The following is a 15,269-nucleotide window of genomic DNA, read 5'->3' as shown; positions in this document are numbered from 1 at the left end:
AAATTCAGATAGAATTTATCAGACAAATGTTGACGTTTCTTCATTGGCCTCACTTTGGCTGACCACGGACATTTCTTATCGCTTACAATCGAATGAAATCGTAGAACTTCCCACTGACGATAGCAAATTCAGTTTCCTCGAATATTCATTGCTGTGATTTTGTCGTTACGTATATCTCGTATCAGATGAGAAAGATATTGCAATGAAAGTTTAAAAATTTTTAACTATCACAATATTTACACATTTTGTAAAAATGTTTATAATGAATATAATATTTCTAATGGAAAATGTTAAAAAAAAGTTCTAGCAATTACGTAATTAATTATCTCACCTTGCTCTATTAATTGAAATATGATAATATCACATTACTTTATCACTCAGGTAGATAAATTTTTTTTCTAATAAAAGAAAAGTAGATGGAAAGAAGCAAAAGTATTGGATGCTGATACTTTTATTCTTTTATCCGGCATGTGTCTACGATGCTTACATTTTTGAGGATAGCCATTTTTGAGGAATGTCAGATTCATGAATCTATTCAAGTGTCCCAAAAAATTGATGATTCAAAGATGGAATTTGATCATTGAAATTTCGTTAAAAAAAACCGTCAGAGAAAACACCACAAAAATCTACACGAGAACTTTTAATGCACGGATAAATAATACCACACGCGTTAAATGTGCGACGAGCAATTGGTGAAATATTCGGAATTATATCGAACCATCGATTTCAGTCTAGCTGGATATGAATCTTGGATATTGCTACGACCCGCTGGGACAATATTATCGAATAGTTAAATTCAGCGGTACAATATATTTCCGAGTACAGCCGGGGAGTCCGCGCGCCGAATACAGTACCGTGGGGCAAATTAATTAATAAAACGCATTGTTCATTAGCTAATTGACCATTGGGTAAAGAGCTTCGAGAGCTGAGAGATCTCGTTTTTGACACGACATACTGTATCAGTCTTAACGCACACGCATGATTTAATACGTAATCATAGAAGGTACTATTAATATTAAATCAAGGTACTATTTTAATATCATCAAGGATACACTCAAGACGATTAATAATGTTAGACTTTAATTTTTTATCTTCTCGCATGTCATGCTAGATATTTACATTCGCAGCTAAAGTTTGCAACAAGAAATAATGTAAAAGATTTCATAGGAAATACAGAATATCCCGCATTTAAATGTCAAAACTTTAGGAGCGTGTAAGGGATCGATAATTGTAAGAAAAAAAGTGGAGTTGGAGTTTTGAAATTTGTTCATGTTTGCTCTATTTTGGAAAAAATTGCAAAAAGAAATAAAAAAGTTTTTATTTTTTCATTTATTTATTGCTTTATTAATTATACTTTTATCTATTCATTTTCTTAATGAAGGTATTGTTCAAAATGTATAAATATATATATATAATAAATAATAAATGTATAAATATATATATATATATATATATATATATATATATATATATATATATATGTATATATATATATATATATATATATACATAGATAAACATGTGGATAATTAAAATAAATAGGATACAATAATTCCGTACATTTATTTACGGTCCTCTAATTTCACTTTAGGAAAATTTTAATTCACTCTTTTTTTAATATTTTAATGCTCTAAAACCTTTATCTCATAATCAGCAATATTCATATTTTTCGATAAATTGATAATTTATTATTGATAATTTTAATTGTTTTACATTTTTTGGTGAAAACTTTTCTGTTTGTTTTTTTGTGATTCTTTTTCCAAAACAAAGCAAAAATAAGCAAATCTCTAAAGAATTTTCTTTCTTATTTTATCGATTTTCTATGATCCTGAAGTATTGACACTTAAATTTATTTAACATACTTGTGGAGATTTTGAAAAGTGTAGATTTGGTAGAAAAAGAAAGAAAGAGAAAGAATCCTTTAATCTTAAATTTGTTGTAAATATGATACATTTTTTCGCACGATAAAAATATTAGACTTCAATTTTTATCTTCTAATATCTTTTACGAGACGTAACAATATTCACGTGTAAAAATAAATTTTTGAGGAAGAACGTAAAAGATTACATAGAACATATATACAGATTTAGAAATTGGTTGAAAAAACATTGTTTAATGTCAAATTGTAATAAATAATAATCTACGAGTATCCTTCACTCTAAATTTATTGCAAAAATGATAAATTTTTTCGTTCAAATTTTTTCTCGATCAAATTTGATCCGACGTCATTGTTTGTCAGATACGTTAAACATGCAATTTATACGTCTATACGAACGCGTCACTCTTGCGTTATTTTGACATGGGATTTCACGGGAATTTCCAATACTCTAAGCCATTTTGCGTCATCACCGAAGAACATTTATATAGTTGTATAAGCGGAAAGCCCACTAACGACCTAGAAACTAATATATATATATAACAGCATTGCATCAAGATATACGAGGGGAAAGACGGGATCGCAGGACCATCAGTTCTCAAATGCAACAAAATTATCCAATAACATATACTCTGTATATATGTGATTGCTCAATATTTCCAAATTTATTAAATAACGAAGTAAGGTTTTTATTCCATAAAGATGACTTCGAAACTTTTTATTTCGCATTGCGTTGCATTTTACATTTATGAAATTTAAATTTATAATTAATACATTAATACATTATTTTGCGATTTCTCATTTTATTGTATCAATGTAACGGTTTTAAATTTTATAAGGAATATAAATGTATATATATATTATCTTCACGAAATTGCATATAGATGCAATTTATACTTCTTATAGAAATGCAGATGCACATGGTTCACAAACACACAATCAGAGAAGCATATATATGTGCATATACGCAAATTTTGTATAGCTAAATAATTAAGTATTATTAGATATAATTATTACCTATAAGAATTGCAATGAAATAAATTTATATTTCTATCGCTTCAATTTCTACTTAAAATAATAAATGAATAAATCGCGAGAAATACGCGCTTTGATAAAGACCTATCATATAAATACGTGTCATTTATCGGAAGTTGATTAATCGTTAATTAATAAGTAATAATTATAGAGAATTATATTTTCCAATACTCGAGATCGTGTTTCGAAAAGGAATTTGACAACAATATGACAGCATGTCTTAATTATAATATACCGAGAAAAACAATGGCCACAAATATCCTGTGACAATTAAATTATCATCTTGAATTATGTTAATATATTTTATAATAAATTAATATTTTATATAAATTCAGGCTGAATATTTTCTGTCTTGCATTTCAAATTAATTTCGAATGGACCATTATTATATGTAAAATCTAACGTTTATTTAAAGAATATAATTTATTCCAATTTAATCAAGAAACTATTTATGTGTAAATTAATTTGATATTATATCATTTTGCGCGAAATTTTCATACTCCGGAAGGATTAAAATTATATATCGTTAATGAAACAAGAATTGTTTATTTAATTTGAAAATAAATTGATATAAAAAAATTCAATTATTGCGATAAGAAAGATAACCTATTATTTTTTCTTGCTTTCTTAAAATCCTGCAAATTTTTCTTGGACAAAATAGAAACTTAAAAAGTCTAAAACTTAAAAATAATGAAAACAAGATTTTATTTTATAATTTTAAATATATAATATTACATTTATTTATTCTTTTTAAGAAGTAAGATTAATCAATCAAGATTAATAATTTAAATTTGCAATTAAAATCAATTTAAGATTAAATAATTTATATATGTGTAATTTTTCAAATATGTCACTAATTACAAACTTATCAACATAGCCTTATTTGACAGGACGATCGCTTTAATTATTTACATGTTAAACAAACATTATGTAACAATTAATATATCTGTTACCATGTGCCACGTAACATTTCACACATTGTAAAAAGAATATTTTGTTCCTTGAATTATAAATTAAAAGTTACTAATTTATTGATTATATATTTCTTAATTAAAATACAGAATATTTGAGATTCATTGTGCATTTTACTACACTTTCTAAGGAAATATCTCATAAAAAGATAGACGAAACATTAATATAAATCAACGAATAAAAAAACGGCCTGAAAATTATAAGCAAATGAATAAATAATAAATCAATAGCCGCAATATTCGGTTCGGATAATTTCTATAACAATCTTATAAGTCTTAAAATAATTAAAATAATCGCGTTCAATTAAAGATAATTGATCCAAAGATTTTATCATATTAAAATCTCTCCGCCAAATGACAAGTCGGTTAACGTTCAATAGAGAGAGGAACGATCTTAAAGCTGAAGAGTGACCTGAGTGAACGTACCTTGTTTCTAAGTCAAGTCCTGCGGGACCGATCTGCAAAGAAAAGTTAAACGATCTGTCGAACCTAGGGACCACGTTGAAGGGAACGAATCTTGCGAATAGTTCTCGATAGCAATGATTTCGGTAACAAATCAGCGACAATTATCATCTTCATGAAATCGAAATTTTTTTTGCGAAAAACATGTTTTTCCAGCATTAGAGATATTTCCTTTTATTAAAAAATAAACAAATATAACGAAAATAATGAATACGATTTTATATATGGAAATATAGTGATTATATACAAATATATTTAAGGATAATATATTTACATCGCGTTCTGTTAATTAAATATGCGGATATAAATAATTCTTAGGTAATTTGTCAAATCGAGTGGAACTCGATACCAGCAAAATTTGGAAAAATCTTACACTTGATTTTCGCAATATAAAATGAAATATTATCAATTTTATCATGTTTTCATAATATTTAAATATTTTAATTTATCTTTGATTTCTTATTGATATCGAGATATTCATTCAACTTGTCTCGAATATTTTAAATATCTGCACATTTTAAATTATATATTACGCGATCAAGCTATCTGAGAATTTACTGACTTAATATATAAAATTTTAATAAATCTTATGTAAAATCTATACAATAAAATTAAAATTTATCTTGTACATCTTGTCTTTATTACAACTTATAACAGCTGTAGTTTATGGAATAAATGACAAAAATCGAATTGATATAACTTAGTAAGATAAATAAATCTGGGAAAATAATGTTTAATTCATCGCTTGCTCTTGCATCGATGGTCGATATTCAACGTTCAAACGAACTCGGAAAATTATTAATAGTAATAATCCGAGGTGTGCGTGTATGCCGCCAGATGGTGAGTTTAATAAGTCAAATTAAATTGAATTAAGAGGAGCCGTGCCATTCGCAGAATGCCCTAGGATTTTGAATATTATATCTGAAGTTTTCTCTGTGCGAGGTCCGTGAGCAGAAACAGCCTTGTAGTAGTTCAGTCGGAAGAACCGTGTTAAGAAGAAGGGATTGTTATAATATGTCTAACACATTTTTAATTAAAGCTGATATCTTTATATTCAGCTTTGTATTTGGACAAAAAGTTTGAAGATTATTTAACGTTATTATTTATTTATTTCTTAATTCATGTCTTTTGGATTTGGATGGTTTTTAGATTTAGATTTGTAACTTTTATATAATGTAAATGAACTTTTTAAATATCTAAAACAAAATCTAATATTATTTAAAGTAAAATAAAATTTACAATCTAATAGTGTTTAGAGTAAAATAAAATCATAAAATAGACTACAAGAATAGAATAACAATAATATTCAATTTAATGTTACTTACAATTATATACAAAAATAAAAATAACATAGTATTAAAATTTAAATAAATAAATAAAAGTAATATAAAGTGTACACATGAAAATAAAAATAAAAATAAGAATTAAAATCAAGATAATTTTGATTGTCAAAATCAAAATATCAAGATCAAGATCGAAATTAAATTTATATTATTTAATGTAATCTTTTCATATAATATTTATTGAAAAGATGTTACAGGCACACAATTACATTTCTTCAATAAACAATATAATAATAATAATTTATTATTTTATATAATTGAAAAAAATTGATTGGTATAATAATGATAATTTTTGAAATGATTTAAGTAATGTCTACAATAAACAAAACAAAATAGGTTTCTCAATTTTAATGATATAAATATTCATTAGATTTTGTTCTCTTTCAAAAATAAAAAAAAATATTTAATAAAATTTCTGTTGCAAAATTTGGGAAATATTTGCCTGAACTATACGTTCAGTTCTTTAAATGTTTGACATATTTTTAAATATACGCAATTCGTGAATATTTCCAAATATAAATGGTGAAAGCAGCATTAATTAATTACGCGAGATTAGGCTGTTTGAGATAAAAGGGGTTGACAATAACATGCGATAATACGCATTCCCTTATTTATTATTAATAATGCGTATTTCAGAGGCATGAAACTCGGCTGAAAATAGAGTACGATGATACACGCACGTCCGTACGGTTATTACGTGTGCATGTATACTTTTAGAAACAGGCGCGTAAACGTGCAAACGCGTTACATATTGTAACGGGCGCGTTTACGCAGGCAGGCACAAAATCCTGAAAGCGTAAATTAATTTCTCTCATCCCATCGTTACCGAGGAGAATTCGCGAGCCGGAGCATAATTTCGCAATTAATATTTACCTTTTTTACCTCTAATTATAATATAATTTCGTTTCGGTCATATCGCGAGAATTTGCATTTCGATAAACCTGTGATATATATATTTCGCAACATATATTTCGCGAAAAGGAATTAGCTTGTCCGTTTAGTCGAAAGTGGTCGGAATTGAAAAAAAAGGAAGAGATTCAACAATTGGCGTGTTTTCGTTAATTGAATTTTCAGCCGCTTCATTATCAACGCCGATTGCTCGTCCGTTGATATTTTTTCCGATTCCGCGCTCGCGTTTTCTCCTACGTTTTATTTTACTTTATTTTCGTTTCACTGTAAACGAACGCGCACAGCCAATAATTAAAACATAGAAAGTGTATGAGTGGAGAATCACAAGAGGCTATGATCAATGAAATAAAAATATATGACAAAAAAAATTTATACTAGATACTTTATATTAAACTCGATTAACTGCCCGTTGAACTGCGTTTAAATATTTCGAATCAATTATTTCCTCGATCAGAATAATCAGAGAATTTATCTATATATATATTCAAATTAAAGCCGATTAGAGTTTTAATCTGAGCATTAATTCTCAGGCTATGTAATATTAAAAAAGTTTAAATATGTTTATTAAAGCATTTAATTACGTTGTAGTTTAACTTCATGTTAAATAATAGTTATCATAGTAATATAATATAATGTAACAATGTCGCGTATAATATAATTGTCTGTGATTCAATGTGGAATTCAAGCGGTTGCGCAACGATTGAGCCACACACGTGAATAAAAAAAATCGTGCTATAAGGGGAAATACGGTACACGTTTTCCCGAATTGAGCAATCACCGTAATGCGTGTTACACCATAGACATTGCACAAATACGATGTTAACGCAATGTTGTGTTACGCCGAAGCGGTGCGAATCGTCAAGTGAGAGCGACGAGCGTCTCGCGAATTTATCCGATCCGAATCAAAAGCTGCTCATCTCCCACTCGTTTCGCGATTCATAATTTTTCCCTGAAAAATCACCGAACAAACGTTCAAATACGTCGATGCATAATCACGGAGATATTGTACGTGCAATTATTTGCGCTTAAACGTTCAAATGCAAATTTATGTGAGACACGATCAAGACGAGACTCGAGAGACGTTCGCGACTGTCACTAGTTTCGATCGTAATCGCGCAACGATACGCCACGGTTGTCCGACCATATCAATCACATCAGAAGCGGCCCAGTCGATTCCGCGCGTTACCACAATAGTGTTTCCACGGGATTATTGCCACGTTGCGTCCGTGTGCGCGAATAACACTCGCGATGCGATTTTCACGATACACTTTATCGCGGCTTGCACGTTCCACTGTCTCAAATCAAATAAATAAGTGGAATCGACATACGGTTGATTTAACTATCTTTAGAAAATGTGCTTTCTCTAAAATATCATCGATTTACCGATAATCTCTCCATCTCTCCCCCTGTATGTTTCTTTTAATTATTTTATCAAATTATTTGCATTAATAATTTTCAGTCAAAATTAATGCAATTTTTATCAGAATTATATGTATATATTATATTTATATATTAATTATCTATCATATATATAATTATATTTATTATATTATATATATTTATTTATTATATTTATGATTATATTATTAATTCTTAATTATTATTAATCATAATTATATACCATATTTTTGCATATTAGATGAAGATTTCCATCGAAGAAAAGGCTGGTAGATATCATTGATAATTTCTTTAGGTTCTCTATCTCTCTGTCTCTCTTAAATATTTTGTCGAATTATTTTTAATTAATAATTAATCTCTTTCAATCATTATTATATAATGCAATTTCTATCAGAGTTTTATATATAGTTTCCGCATACCAGATGTTGGCAGAAGATTTTCACTGAAGAAAAGACTAGCAGATCCCTATTAAAAAATTCCAAAACTTCGAACGGCGAAGCTTCGTTCATCTGAAATTCTTCACGATGCGAAATAACTTATAATAACGTCGTGGATAAAAACTCCCTCCCACTTTCCCCCTTCTCTTTTGCCCGCGCGATCGCTGGAATTATTGACGAGCCGCGAATTATATCGAAGGCACGAAAGGGTCGAAGGTCCCGGCGCTGAGAAAAAAAGAATCTCCCGCGGGGTTCGCGAAAAAAAAAGACGCGCCCTTAAAAAAAAGTAAAGGAACAAAGATGAGGAGAAAAGAAGAGGAATAAAGCGACGAGGGCGCGCGCACGCCTCGATAGAAATAGCGACTGCTTGATACACCGTGCACATCGGATAAATTTTCAATCGGACAAATTCTGAAAGGGTCGCTACTATACACCCTCCCTTCCTCCCTCCCACCCTCGGTTCCTCGCCATCCCCTCCCGCATACGGTCGAGCAAGTTTAAAAATCGATGCAGTCCCGAGGAACCTTCTTCGTCTTTTTCCTCTTGCGTTTCCTTTCCCTCGTCCCTCCTTTCGTTCCTCCGTCTCGATTTCGCGGGGGCGAAACCACCCGTCCTTTCCTTCTTATCGGATTTCCTTTTCTCCTTCTCGTGAATAGGAAAGGAACGTATACACACTGGCCGGAGGTGGTCAGATACGCGTATGGTGGACGACATAAACTACGGAGCGATAAGCGTGCTTCTCCTCTTTCGTCGTTCGAACGCGATCTTTTTTGGTAGACACGATTGGAATTCGAATGTATGTAAAGTCTAGGCTCTTATCTTTATTCTCGTTAGATGGAAAGGGTGCTGGATAAAATGCTCTTGAACTATACTCTGATCAGCATATTGGCTTGTTATTAATTAATTTATAATTTAATTATTTGAATTAATTTTTTAACGAATTAAATATATGACACCTTTAGCTGTACAAATATTATTTGTACTTATCTTTATTTTCGTTAGATCGAAAGGGTGCTGGATAAAATGCTCTTGAACTACACTCTGGTCAGCATATTGGATTATTATTAATTTATAATTTAATTATTTATAATTTTTTAAATTTAATTATTTATATTAATTTTTTAACGAATTAAATATATGACACCTTTAGCTGTACAAATTAATAATTTGCTCGGTTAAACAAAACTTCAATTTACATTTATACCTATTATTTTGAATATAGATTGAGAGTGCACAAATTATTTTCACGATACGTTGCTTTAACGGCCAATCTGTATTTTTAATGCTTTTTCGGGCGAACCTTTGGACGGATATTTCCGCTTTGATATATCACGTACGCGCCGCGGGATCAGGAGCCGCGGAATTGCAAATCGAAAATACGTATCCATTTTTTTTCTCCGAACCTTGAAGCTCCGTCCTCATGCCTATGTGTGTCTACACATACGTGCCGATGTGTACGTGCGCTTCGAGACAGGGGGAGAAGGGGGGTATATTGGATGTGGGTTCGGGGGCGCCGAAATTTCGAATGCGGGCCACGTAGACGCTAAAACGCCCCCATGATTCAATTCGCATCAGCCATCCTCCTTCCTCCTCTTTCCCTCTTCTCTTCCCTTCCCTTCCCCCCGATCCCCCGGCAACCTTAGAGCACATCTTCGGAAAGCTCCAGTGTGTTCCAGCGTTGGCGCGAAGACATTCCCGGAGCGTGTCAACCCGTGCGCTACTTACCGCGATTGTCTGCTCCCTGCCACCCTTCCTTCCCTTTCACCCTCGCGGCGAGAATTTTCCTCTTACGGCCCTTTCGCGATGGGGATGCAATTTCTATTTTAGGAGCCGATCGAGTGCATTTAGGCGGCTGCGTCGAAGCCAAGAGCGAGTAAGCGCAAACCTGGAGTGATGGTGGGCGCGAGAGAGGACTCCCTTCAACTCTCGAGGATCGATATTCGGACTCGTAAACTATTGCTGTATCTCTATACGCGTGCGGCTCCGACACTTTAAAGCTCCTCGAAGAAAAGAAATGAAACTTGGGAGCGAGAATATGCACGCGGACTTGGGCGCGAGGTGACTTGAACTTTTTAATAAAATATGTACACTACCGCTCAAGAGTATTGCATCGCTTATAGAAATATAAGTCATTATTATAATGATCGAAAAAACATGTATAAATATTATATCAGATTATATTTTATTATTGTTTTTTATGCTTTAATATCGTAAAAATTAAAAACTATATAATAAATAACAGGAATATTAAATTTAATTTTTGATTGTTTAAAATAGTCTACCATACTGTACATTTGATAACAGTTTTTTTAAAGTTGTTACTGATACCTGATTTCAGCATTTTAGTTTGCAAATATTGTTATAATTATCGAGAAAAATGATAGAGTGGAGAAATAGATAATATATTTATGTCACGTACTGTTGACATATAAATTATATTAAGAAATATTGGAAATATAACGCATTTTAAACAGTATCAAAACAATTATTATAATAATTTTATATTACTTAATTAATTTTAGAAATTGAATAACAGATAATACACTTTCACATATTTTATGCACATGAGAAAAACAGTTAAAAGAATAAAAAACTTTATTTACTTGCGCGCATTTTTTGTATTTTTAAGATGATGCGATACTTTTGACCGATACTGTACGTTAAGAAGAAAATCGAGAGTCTTTGTCTTTATCGTCACCCTTATTTGTATCATAAATATTTCGATATCGTAGTCGCAATTTAAAATTCTGTTGGGGTAAAGTGTACTTGGAATAAAGCGACACATAATTCTCCAATATTCATTATTGCTTCATTAACTTTGAAGCTTAATTCGCAAAAAGCTTTTCATTTTCAACAGCTTTATTGTAATTTAAACACTTAAAGATTTGATTTTCTAGCTAATAAAGTCATCAGGAAAATATTACAAAGAGAATAACGCTATAACATAATTTTCTGGACAATTACTTTTTAATATCACGATTATTTTATAGCTTCATATTTTAATATTATATAGAGATATTTAAGCTTGATAAATAATCAAGATGTAAGAAATTGATATATCGGAATGTTATTTGAAATTATGATTTGAAAAAGTAATATTTTATTTGCATTACACATTTGATTTTATGACATAAGATGTTGTAGTAGAATAAATAAATGTAGATATACGAATTCCGACTAATAAAAATTATTAGAAAAATATTACAAAGAGAATAACACACTCTAACACAATTTTCTGAACAGTTATTTTTTAATTTCAACATTTTATGATTTCATATTTTCAACATTATGGAGAGATATTTAATCTTGATAAATAATCAGTTTATAAAAATTGATGATATCGGAAAGTTATGATTTGAGAAAGCGGGGCTTTATTTGCATTATACTTTAATATTATGACATAGGATATTATAGTAAAGCAATTAAATGTTAAATATACGAATTCCAGCTAATAAAAATCATCAGAAAAATATTATTAATAGAATAACTAAGCTATTATACTTAATTTTGTACACAATTACTTTATATATATATGATTTGATATTTTGAATATTATAAATATTTAATCTCTCTTGATAAATAATCAGTTTGTAAAAATCTGATGTATCGGAAAGTTATGATTTGAAAAAGACTTTATTTGAATTTGACGAGTTATGAAGATAGGATGCTGTGTGGTAAAGTAATTGAATATTAAATATATGAATTGCTCATTCACGTTAAATAGATAAAAATTTAGTACTTTATATAAGTGGTATGGCTAGTTAATTAATTATGGTAAATGATCAATTTGATAATTGAAACTCGATTGAGTCGATAACGATGAAGTTACGGAGATGCGATGTGCGAATTCTATATGCAAATTGAATGTAATTAAACTAATATATGTGGGTCATCAAAATTGACGAAAGCGTAATATTATTCACTTGTACATGAGCGAATCACATTTCGGATATTAATGAAAAAATTCCGTTTCACAGATGTACGTTCGTCGAAATACCATACGTGTTTCATTAAACGCAAAGAAATCTCTCATTCCCCGATAATGGATATGACACGTGCGCGATATAATGCACACGTGAGAGATTTCTATTCCACTCGAAATAATTACAACAAATGCGAATATTGTATACGCGACCGTCCTTCGCATCTTTGCAGAAAATATATTCAAGCTTACCTTATTTTTACGCGAGCAATTTTAACGTTACATTCAATTCGAAATTCTGCGATAAACGACACACACTGCGCTGCAGCGAAACGAATGGATTAGCTCCCATTCTCCGTGTGTATAGTAAAAAAAAAGAAAAAAAAAAGAAAGGAGCATACGCGTACGGAATACACGTGCCGGCCGAGTATATGGAACTCATCGTTTCCAAGCTATTTCGCAAGTCCGCCCAATCGTAGAACTATTTTGTTGTACGTGGCTGGATTCAGAATGAAATTTTCCTTACTGCCGGTGCTTGTCAAGACGCCCGAAACTGTTAAGAGGAGGTTACGCGCTAAATCGACGACGGTATTTACGGAAAGAAGCTTTTTGCTGCGAGGAACGCGAATTTCTCGCGCGCGAAAAACTTGGTCGAAATCTTATTCTTAATGTTTTTTTCTGAATGCCTTAATATCTTTCAATATTTTGATGATTTTTCAACGTGTGCATCGCAATTAATCTTGAGTGCGATGCGCAAAATTCAAATTCAGAAATTTGAAATTGATAGAGAATTGCGAGTAGATCGATCGTATATTATATCGAAATTGTAATACCAGTCGGCGTATGTTATTTTGGCCGCAAGATAAATATTATTTTTCGCAGAATTCGAGGCAGAACATATTTCAGGGGAAAAAAGCGCGCTGCGCGAATTTTATTCGACAGTGTTGCTGCGAATCTGAAGAATTTTCTTTATGCAAACGTCGCAACGAACGGGAGAAATTGAGGTGCTGTTTGAGGAATAGAAACGCGTAATCCAATTGATTAAAATTATTAAGGTAGATGGTAAAAAAATCTATTATTTTCTTTATAAAAGTATAATATCTGAAGAATACGTCGTTTGAATTTTATTGAAAAAATCGCAAAATGATGGTGTTATAAGACTTTGAATAGAATAGAGTGCATGTCTTGAATTGAACTTGCGAAACTTTAAACGCGTTTTTCTTAAAACACTGTATTTTTTAAAATAGAAAATCTTGAAAATTAATAAATCGAATAATTTCAATTTTTTTAATGAAAGGGAACATTTTTTGGGATATTAAATCTAATTAGAATTTAGAAACCTAATATTTAATATTTTTCTTCAAGAATTGAAAAAGTTTCAGCCAAATCGAAACATCTAAATATTATTTTTTAATTTTTTTTAGTGAAATTAGATTGAGTATCCCAAAAACATTCTACGGAATAAAACTAGATCGAGTTTTTTAACATTTCTGACAATTATATGAAGAATAGCGTCGAATCATGCATTTTTTAACACGCGAAAAGATTCATATTGAATAAAATAAGAAGAACTATAAAGATTTAATTTAATTTTTTAAAAATACTGACTTACTGTTAAACATCAATAAAATCATGTAAAACATCATATGTGTAAAACGTCAAAAAGATCAATTTCTAACATTCTTAAAAAAAATCCTAAAAATCATCAATTTTTCATATTGCTAGAGTATACCTTAATAAATGAATGTTGAATAAGAAAGTACGTAGAATAAAGATTCAACAAACACACAAGCTGCTTTGCGACAGACGGCTCGCTTGTGAAAATTCCCAGATGGCAATTTACAAAGAGGCGAGAAAAAAAGAGTCCTCGACGAGACGAGGATGACGGTGATGAGGATGGAGGTCGGAGGTGATACGAATTGATTTATAGGGGGACGAACGAAAGCTCGCCGAGAGGTCCCGTAAAATGGATGAAACGCAAACTTTTCAACGTGCCAGTGTGGAGAGGACGATTTCTTCTCTTGGGGGGGGGGGGGGAGGAGAGAAGGGTGCCTCCGTTTCCGTCCCCTTACGATCGTTCCAACCCTTTTGCGCGCGAACGATAGACTCCCTGAAAAGGGCAACAGTATTTTCTGACTTTCCTTCCTCGCGTTACCTGCATATTAAAATCTCGTTAACGCCGTCGCTCAAAATTATCTTACGCCTTCCTTTTTTCTTCTCACCGACTTTGCGTAGCCGCCGGGTAAGCTGTAATTGACGTAACGTGGGAAAACAATACATTAGTATACTTTTCTATTTTTTTTTTGCTACACTTTAACAAGTGTGTGAAATTGCAATATAATTGATTTGTAGGAAAGTAATTATATATGTGCGTTTATATAATTTTCATGATTATTTCTCTTCAACAATCAAATATTAAATGATGACTAAAAGTCGCGGAGTCGTTAATCATGTCACTGAAAAATACGTCGCATCTGAGTAAAAATCTGGGTTAATTCTTCATTAAAAATGCATATACACGTCGTCATGTATATTTCATAAAATTGTTAACGAGATGCATAAAAAGCACGTTTGATTCATTACAACGAGCGATTTTTCTATCAAACTGTAGGACGCCTGAATTTTCCACGTTCCGTTACATCCTGGTGGATATGTACACGGTACACATATTATACGGGATAACTCTCTGAATACGCTGCTCGATGCGGGCTGCTTGTCAATTGATAAGGACGGCTAATCAAAATTAATGCGGCCATCGTTAACGACGAGGATGTCGAACTTGGTCCAAGATCCATTCGTCTCTTTCGAGGAGGATCACGACTTGGCCAGGTTCGGGGCGAAACCCAAGCTGGTCCTACCGCGGGAATATCCGGACGTTTGTCAAACGTTTTCTTGCCGGGACTTGTCGGAATCGGC

The sequence above is a fragment of the Camponotus vicinus genome, unplaced genomic scaffold (genome assembly GCF_025532165.1).
Source record: "Camponotus vicinus isolate PSW18456_S1 unplaced genomic scaffold, iyCamVici1.0 SCAF_13, whole genome shotgun sequence".
NCBI classification, from domain to species: domain Eukaryota; kingdom Metazoa; phylum Arthropoda; class Insecta; order Hymenoptera; family Formicidae; genus Camponotus; species Camponotus vicinus.
The sequence above is the reverse complement of the archived record's forward strand: the minus strand, read 5'-3'. Positions refer to the sequence as shown.